Source organism: Aptenodytes forsteri, unplaced genomic scaffold (genome assembly GCF_000699145.1).
Source record: "Aptenodytes forsteri isolate BGI_AS27 unplaced genomic scaffold, ASM69914v1 Scaffold97, whole genome shotgun sequence".
NCBI lineage: Eukaryota > Metazoa > Chordata > Aves > Sphenisciformes > Spheniscidae > Aptenodytes > Aptenodytes forsteri.
Genome location: NW_008795036.1, coordinates 3,457,069 through 3,466,590, shown reverse-complemented (window position 1 = coordinate 3,466,590; position 9,522 = coordinate 3,457,069).

Sequence of the window (9,522 nt, the reverse complement as noted above, 5' to 3'; positions counted from 1 at the left end):
GGTTGGACGGGGCTCTGAGCAACCTGATCTAGTTGAAGATATTCCTGCCCACGGCAGGGGGGTTGGACTAGATGACCTTTAGAGGTCCTTTCCAACCCAAACTATTCTATGATTCTATGATTATCAGGAGTCACAAGTACATCCACAGCTTGCACAAGTCCTCCACTGGATTTGCTTTTTCTATTTCTTAATGATGGATTTTAACATGGTAAATATCACCACATTTTAAACTATTAGAAAAAGGGTGTTGGACACTTTTTGTATCTGGAAAACTGATATTTGTAAGCCAAATGCTGACCATTTCATTACTACTAGCGACATTTGCCATTTACACCGTGTTAACTCTTTCTTGAATTAATGAATCTTTCTGTTGATCCTAGCTTTATTAACAGCTGTTCTAAGATCAATGGAGGATTCTGCTGCTGCTATAAAACATTTGATTTCTCTTGTCCAACTTGACAGGTGGAGAGTGCTCTGCTCTGTTTGGACCTCTTAGTAATTAAATCTATTTCAGAAGAGTTACAGGCTGGTTTAGAACCATGATTAATAATGCTGTTTCTTAAAAAGTAATTAGAGGAACTAGGAATTCAGACAAGTCAAATACTTTCCTCTGAGTGTCATTTGGATCTAGAAGGTTAAGAAAATACAGACCACAACCTGAAAAGCATAGATCATAGAGCAGGAGTCTTTTAGTGTTCTTGAAGGAGAGGGAAACTTAAGGAGAGCTGCACTGAGGTGGTCTTCCATCAACCCTCTAGATCAACTTCACTGCAAAGTCTGTGAGACCTTGTCAATAAAGCTGTTGGAACAGAGGACTGAAGAGACCACGAAGGTATTTAAATCTGGTGTTATGATAGACATTAAGTCCAGAAGTTATAAATTACCCTTCCCCTTCTCCTTCTATAACAACCTGAGACATTTTGTACAGAGGGCCCAGATGAACAAAAACTACAATGTGCTACTAGAAAAGAGGAAAACCTGATCTGAAGATCTGAACCTATCTCAGGTACTTTAAGAGGAAAACAAAATGAAATAAATATAAAGAGGAGAAGGAACACTTTGAATCAGTGCCTAGAAAAAGCTACTCCTCAGCCCTTAAAAATGATGCAATGGAAGACTTACATTGTGTAATTAAATGTAACTGTGATACAAGTACCTCATGCATCCCAAAAGCACTTCTGTCCTCTCCTACAGTTCATCAAGCTTCACCTTCGAACTCAGTCGTTCTTCCCCGCCCCCCACGCACACATTTGGAGTACTGGTTTAAAATTTTGTTTCTTTCATGGTTAATGCTAATTCTTGTTTGCAGATTAAATCTACTAATGAGCACCTTATACTCCTTAACATGACTTCTTGTATGTTTAAATGAATACAAGAAACCAAATCAAGTTCTTTCAATCTTCTGTTATAATCTTCCTACTCTCAGCTGTTCTAGCAGCCAGTGGGAGAAACACCCTTAAAAGAGTAGGGTATTTATGAGTAGGATTTAAAGGCACAGTGCCCCACTGATAAATGCATTTTAGCAAATTCCAGTAGATATGATATTAAGCTTATTGCTTAAGAGCTTCTACAGCTGTCTTGCTTGGAGTAAATTTGCCTTTACATGTATGCAACATGAAGACATACCGTTCTAATCCTTGTTTAATACAAAGCGTTAGAGTGTGATTCTTGTTGTGCTCAGTGCTGTAAAAATGCAGAAGCCAAATCTGGTCTTTCTTTAAACTTCTCACAAACTATCATTATTTCTTTAAAAGTTAAGCATCACTTTTTTGCATGAATGAACCAAAACCATGTATATTCAATGTACTGGGAATTATAGCTTGAAATGTCAGGACTAATGGAATAAGGGAAAAGGATAAATGTTCCTGTTAACTACTTTACCATGTGCAAGTGAACAAAGTAGAATGGAAATTACTTATCCAAAATGATGTAGGGTGTGCCAGATTTTATGGCAAGACATAAGACTCATGGCTATTATAATGTTATTCTATTTTTATTGTGCTGGATCACAAGCAAATGAAGGGAATGGAATATTTTGTTGGAGCTTTACTTATAGGTGATCCAGTCCAAAATACAATGTACGTTTTAATTTATTTTCTTTTTTTTTTTTTTTAATTTGTCATTTGACTGGCTTTAGAAAAAGTACTCTTCAAGACCAAAAAGTGGTTGCAATACTCAGTGTTACCAAAGAGTGAGCTGGGCTACATACTCTGTGAGATTTTTCAGAAAACAGCATGATAGGCTTAATGGCTTGCTGTTTTTTGAGCCTCTGGGGAGCATCTGGCTCACATTTGTAAGCTTTTCTTCATGTTCATGAAGGTGAGAAACCTACAGTCCAGAGACGAAAGCTGAGATTCATTTGCTCCCAGCATGGGCCCTTTCTGGAGCACACCCCCAAGGAGGTACCCAGGTGCCCAGGGCACTCCACAGGCACCTGTGTGGGAGGTAGAGCCGGCAGCTCCCAAGTCCAGCTCCAGAGGAGTTGGGCTGAGCACTGCACAGTTCAGAGTGCAACTTGTATACAACAAAATGGGCACACAGCCCCCTTGGAAGATGAGATGCATGTTGGGCATTTGCCAATGCCTTGTCTGCGGGCTGAGTGGGCACTTTCCCCCTCCAGTGTTTGGGAACCTGCCTCGCAAGCAAAGCCTGATGCCTACACCGTCTCCCTGCTTATTCAGAGCAGGGCTGCTCCTGCTCCTGTGCTAGCATCCCCAGGCTAGCTGCCCTTTTGTTAAAAAAGAGCTTACTGAAATGGGGTTCAACTCCTTCAAAATGCCCTGGGTAACCTATTTGACATAGGTAGGACATACTGCAGGTGAGCTGGCTCTCATTCATGAAATTGCATTAGTGTGATAATTCAACAGACATTTTGAATTTTTTTCCTCAACATTCCTTGAATACCATGAATTCAAAACACTTGATCCAAACTTCAGTGTTCATGAATTCAGGTTCTGCTAATGGAAATCTGAAAGAATAATTGGGAATACAGGCCATTGTATACGCCAACCTAGCTAGACACATTCATTCTCCTTTTCCTACAAAGAAGCTGCCCTGTCAGTAGCAAGAATATATATATCTCTGTGTTTATATATATATATATAAAATATATATGCTTATAATATATACACTCTTTTAGGTAAACATGGTCCCAGCAGTGGAATTTGCAAACTTTTGTGAGTCCCTGGGAATTAAATATGGAGAAGGCTTTGCCAGCCCACGACTTCCAGAAATTTTACCATTCACTTTTGGGTTCAAAGCAGTCAACACTGCAAAGGCAGGAGGATGCAGAGGTGAGTTCATCTGTTCGCAGCCACTGAAGAGAAATTAGCTAAATTTTTTCTGGATGAATTTTCAGTCATACTGAATTTTGTCCTACAGTCTCTTTGTATTTCTATCATAATCTAGCACCACTAAAAATCTCAGCTATGCTGAAGACTGCTATTGTTGTAATACACAAACAGTATGGGTTATTTTAATGGACATATTGCCTTAAACTGAGTTTTCACCATCTGTTCTGCCCCTAATTTTGAATGCAAAAAGAACATATTTCACAATTACATCTGTAAGTAATGATATAAGTAATTGAAATGCATGTATATATTCACACAATGCAGCAGACAGCTGGGATATTTTTTCTTTCAGGCACAAATCAAGGGAAGAAATCTACTAACTCCTCAAATAGTACTTCCCCCCTTCCCTTCTTGTTCCCCCATCTAGTGAAGCCATTTCATTGCGGGCATAGTCTTTCCAATAAGCTAATTTTGCAATACCTAGGAGTTTAAAGCTTGCCTAGTGAAGTAACGCGCAAACTCATTTTTACAATGCTTCCCCTGTCTTCATCCAAATCCCCCCTGGCTTGAATGACAGTTTGGCAGATGCAAGGCTTTAGATCAATCAGTTTCAATAGATGTTCAGGAGGAGACAGGTCAGGCTGTGTGGGCCAGTCTGTCTATGCTTCTAGCTCTGCTTTCACGCCTTCCCTTTTGCACAGGCTTTTGCAAAAGTACCCTTCTGCAAGTGAATCTTGGACTGACTGGGATGCAAGCTGCATGGCCAGAGAGTGGGGCTCACTACAACAGAAGCGGAGCACTAACTTATGTGAATATGATAACCACAGCTATGCGGAAGGCTGCTATGAGGAGACCATTTTGGCTCCTACTGCAAATGCCCGTTTTCAGAGAAAGACCTTTGGCTGGAGTGTCATTCTTCCGCAGGTGCTTGCAGGGTCATGAGATGTGAATTTCATCACTCAGGTCATACTGTTCACTACAGCTAAATATTGACCAAATTCCTTGACGCTTTGCAAAGAGATCTATTAAATGAGAATTTGAGAAGTGTAGAAAAAAATTACTTCTTGAAGGTGCTATTTAGATAAATGCCAATTTTACATACTTTGTTCAAAGGAAATCACAAAACCTGTAAAACTTGAATGGGTTTTGCAGCATACTGGTGTCCCTCATATGTGTCATATGCATTTAGTATACCTGTATATACCTGCTGACACTTGCTTGTCACCTCCTCTAGCAAACTGAACTGAGATACCAAAAGAACTCACACTAGCAGAAAGAAGAAGAGGAGGTTACTGTAAATTCCTAGAACAAAATTTTAACAGGGAGTTTATTCGCATTGTTTAGTGCAAATTGCTAAGAGGGATTAGAGAGGCTTTTATTTTCTGTATTATCACTGCCTTTTTATACTGCTGCACATTTACTACAGCTAGCTTTTTGCAATCTATGAAATAGATAACAACAGTGGATTTGCATGGGCCTTATATTGTAGTTTGATAGTACTGTCTATAATTGTGCTCTTCGGACCATACTGCATTTCTTACTTTTTAACTGATAACATCTTTTTTATTGTAAAGAGGTGATAGCCAGAAACAATGAAATGCTGATTTATGACAGCTGTCCCTAAAAGCTTACAGAGCTGAGAATGATGGAGGAAAATTATCAGTGAATATTTAGGTAAGGTGAGTGGAGTCATGCATTAGGAAAATTGGAACTGTATTGGAGATACTAGACATTCAGATTTTCTTATAGTATCTTTTGAAATTTATTTCATTTTAGCAACTGGCTCTTTTCTCCATGGGGGTTGGGCGATTATGTATGTAACCACGTATAAGATGTAGTCAGACAATAACTGTCTGGTTATTGCTATGCCAAGGAAGGAAGAAATGCTGGGGCTGGCCTCTGATATGGGTCGCTTTCAGTGCTGCAGTCCAGTCAGTCCAAAGGCAATGAAAAGAATGTACCTACACCATGCTCTCTGTCCCTCCATCGGTTTCATAGGATTGAAATATGCCTCTAGATTAATATTTGACTGCAGGGTTGGGGCATGTACCATCACGAGAGAAGGGAAGTTCCCCTGAACTGAAGTGAGGGCCGTAGGTTGCTGTAGAAAGTGATATTTTTAAAATGATTGAACAGAAGAACTTGCATGGCAAGAAACTCCAGATTATAAGTGGATCAGTCACGGTGTAAAGAAGTTTTTTAAACTAGTGCTACAAAAAGAAAAGAAGAAACTGTTTTTTTAAGACCTGAAAACAAGATCTTAAACACTTGAAACCTATAAAATTATTAAGGTTGGAATGAAAAACCTAACTGAAGCCATGAGTGCCAAGGGGTTGCCTCCTACTTGTAACACTAGATGGTATTTCTGTGCAGGGCACTTACGTTAACAAACAAAATCCATAGCTCTTAGTTTCTAAACTATGAAGACAGTCTGTTTCAAAGAGCTGATGTATTAGTTTTCCTGGGGGAGGAGAGCAGTTGTACTCCTCACAGAACACCTTTCTGGCTTATTTCTTGTAACTTTTCTGATGGGTGTATATGAATGGACTTTCAAAGCAAATCTTTTCAGAAGCAAGTGGTAAAATGAGGGCTTCCTTTGGGAAGGAGAGGGAGTGAAAAAATAGAAGCCAAATAAACGAATAAGAAAGTAAAATAGAAAAAGCCAATAGAAAAAAAAGGAAAGGAAAAATAAATACAGCAGAAAACTGCCAAATAACGAGGGTGTGGTATGTAAGATTCTCTGCCATACACAACTTTACTGCTGGTTTGGGACGCAGAATCAAGGCTATAAGAATCAAACACAATTGCATTAGCTTGCTAATTAAACAGCCACTGCAAGCACCTAATATGAACAAGTGCAAAAATTAAGCACGACAATGGGAGGAAAACAACCTCTTAAAATAGAAGGGTATCGTAATAGGAATTGGCTATCTGAACGCTTTCAGCCTCCTAGAGAGAGGGGGAGACTCCAAGCTCAGGTCATTAAACAAACTACGTCCTGAGCCCACTTACTAAAATGGACCATATAAAACTTCAGGATTCAAAGATTTCTGATGCTGACATGGAAATGCAACTTTGATCTGAAATTGTGGTTCAGACCCTTGTTCAGTGAAATCTTCATTCCCTAGCTTTATCAGAGACTTTGATGTCTTTTAATATTCTTAAGCACATAACCTCTAAACAGAGAGATATGGAGGAGGAGGAGGAGGAGGAGATTTTGTTTAAAAAATAGAGAACTGGGAATATAAAAGAATAAACCCCAGATATTTCTTTTAGTATTAATTATCTATAGAATGAAACCTCTATGGCAAATGTGCCAGCCAACTCTCTCATCATGTTTCAAGACTTCAATCAGTGGATGACTCACAGTTAGTGAAAGAAAAATTGTTCCAGCTACACAAGGAGACCATAAATATTATGTTTCACTTGGTATCATAATTAACTGCATGCTTCAGATATTTTTTTCATGTCTGCTTTCACAATAGGTAATATAATTTACCGTTAATAGGATTAAAATGTCTTTAAAAAAGTAAATACTTCATTGGTTTAAGAATGTTTTCTGTTTGTTTTGTGCAGATACATATTTGGCTACAGGCACAGTATTTATACCTCAGTGCAGAACATAATGAAGAAAATTAAGATAGTATGTATAGTCCAGAAGCAAATGTATTTTTCTCTCTTGCTTGACATAATAATAAAAAATTCCTTTCTGTGAATTCCTGAAAATGAATCCTAAAGTCCCAAATCATGTACATTTTTTAAACATTTCATGCTAAGGAAAAAATCGCAAAATATTGCAGTGTCAAGACACACATACTTGTGCTGGGGACTTGACTTAACAATAGTAATGCCGAAACTCCCAAATTTGGAAGCACCCTTTTGGTATAGCTTTCTGAATTGAGAGTCAAAAAGGAAAAACACCACCAACTCTTCAAGGAAAAGGAATTCTGTCATATGGAATATCAACTACTTCCCATTCTAACATCTAAATACACACCCATCCAGAAAACTGAACTGGAAAAATGCAGGTAGGTAAAACAAAGAAAAGCAATGGAAGGGTGAAAACAGTATTACAATTATAATGAGCAGCAATAAGCTTTAGATTTCAAAACTCAGCTAATAAGCACATGAACGTCCATCACTGAATTCTTGTTGAGTTCCTGTTAAAAAATATTTTTCTAGTATATTTATGATTTTTTGGTTTGTTTTATCCTTTCATTTTGCCAGATTTTTTACTAGATTTTATGTTGGTTGTTTCAAGTGGAATTTCTCTGACTGATACCAGGGTAAGCAAAAGGAAAATTATGTCTTAAATACCAGTATACTATGTAATGTATAGTCTTCTTTATAGGTAAAGGGATTTTTTATTACATAGGTGGCATCATTACATCTGTTTGTTGGTTGGTATAGATATCTGCTTGGAAGAGATTTGGTCTCCCTGTTCACTGCAGCAAACAGAATTTGGCATAAACATTTGGATGTACTCACTTAACTGCTGATCCATCTATTGAAGTTTCATTAGGGAGCCATGTGCATTTGCAAAGGATGAATGGTTTCATTAGCACTGAGACTAATAAACTTATAAAAGTTAATAATGTGAATATGTTTGATTTGGAATTATGCACATAGACATTAAGAATCACAAAAAGGCAGGCTTAATAATGCCCAGTTTTTTCTAGACTTACACAGCTGGGGTATTTTTCACTTTTCTAAGACCTTTTAACAAGAAACACACATTGATTTCTTTCACATGTGGTCCTATGATATTATCAACAGGTTCTAGTATTACACTAGGACTTTGATCTAAAAGCACAAATTTTACCCCCTCTAAATATTATTTCCCACATGGTTTGATGTAGGTTTTTGGATTCCTAATTCTGGAGATTTTTGTCATTAATAGATCAAGATAAGTACATCAAAATTGTGTTATAGTCGAAGCACATCCATTTTGAAGTGTCTTTAAAGGCATGGAGGTCATAGGTAGTCTTTACATAGTCCTTTCCTCGAAGACTCCCAGAAAACTTTCTACAATAAGATAACCTCCGTGTTCAAAACCTACAACATAGCACAACATGGCTCTTGCATCAGTCCCTGGACAAGTTTGGTTGTTAGCGACTAAGTCATGTAGCATACTTTGATGCCATTTTTCTTCATCATCATCAGAAAAAGGAAATGTGTTTAGTTTTCCTCTCTCCCCAGCTTGCTTTTCTGATGCCAGTGTTACCTGATCACCTCACCCCACTCCACTGTCTGCGTTCTGATTTCCATCTCTGAATATTCATGATGAGGTCTGAATAATCAGCTCTCACCCTAGGAGCCTGACTCGGCAGCTGATCCCTAATGGTTATCTCCTAAACTTCTAGACATATACCGTTCTGTTTCTTTTAAATGTGGAAAATTAATTCAGAGTTATTGAAGTTACTCGATTACAGGGTGAAAATAATGAAATATGGTGCAGAAAGCTCCACATTAGGGCTGCAGCTGGTGGCGGCGCAACAGTTTCAGTGCAGGATGATGCTAAGATGGCTATAGGGTTTCTAGGACCTCAGTTCGCTGCTGAATTTAGTTCACAGATCCCTGAGCCATCTCTGAGTATAACGTGAAGACTCTAAATCTTTCATCCGTCTCCAAAAAGTTTCAGCAGAGCCAGACACGAGAAGGACCCTTACCGGCCTGGCCAGCATGTCTTACCTCACATCTACAACACTATGACTGCGTAAGTCAGTCTCGCTGCCTACACATCTTCCCTCTCCTTGGGGAGACTATCAGTAATTGCACCATTTCTGATAGGGATATCTGTCCCCTCTTATTGGGACCTGGAGTGAGATCACATCAGGTTGTACCACAGAAGGCACTGAGTGGTTTGGGGAGGAACAAATGACAGGCACAGGCATCTAGCGGGCTCTGAATTGAAGATGTATAGTTAAAGACTCTCTGTATTGCCAATAACTTGAGTCACCATCTATTTCCTTTCATCACTTTCTTTCTATTAGAGAAAGAACTCATCTATGACAAATCTATCAGTGGCTCCATTCTTAGACTTAACTAATAGCAGGGCTGCAGCTGCAGGAATTATAAATACATCTGGTTTTGTGCAGCCTCGTACAACACTGTATCTATTATGATGATCTGACATACATCCTAACATCTCCTTCAGGTGCTGGCACATCATTTACAATAATCTCAGGTAACTGATGTTGTGACACCTCTCCTGCATGTGTGCTAGGTT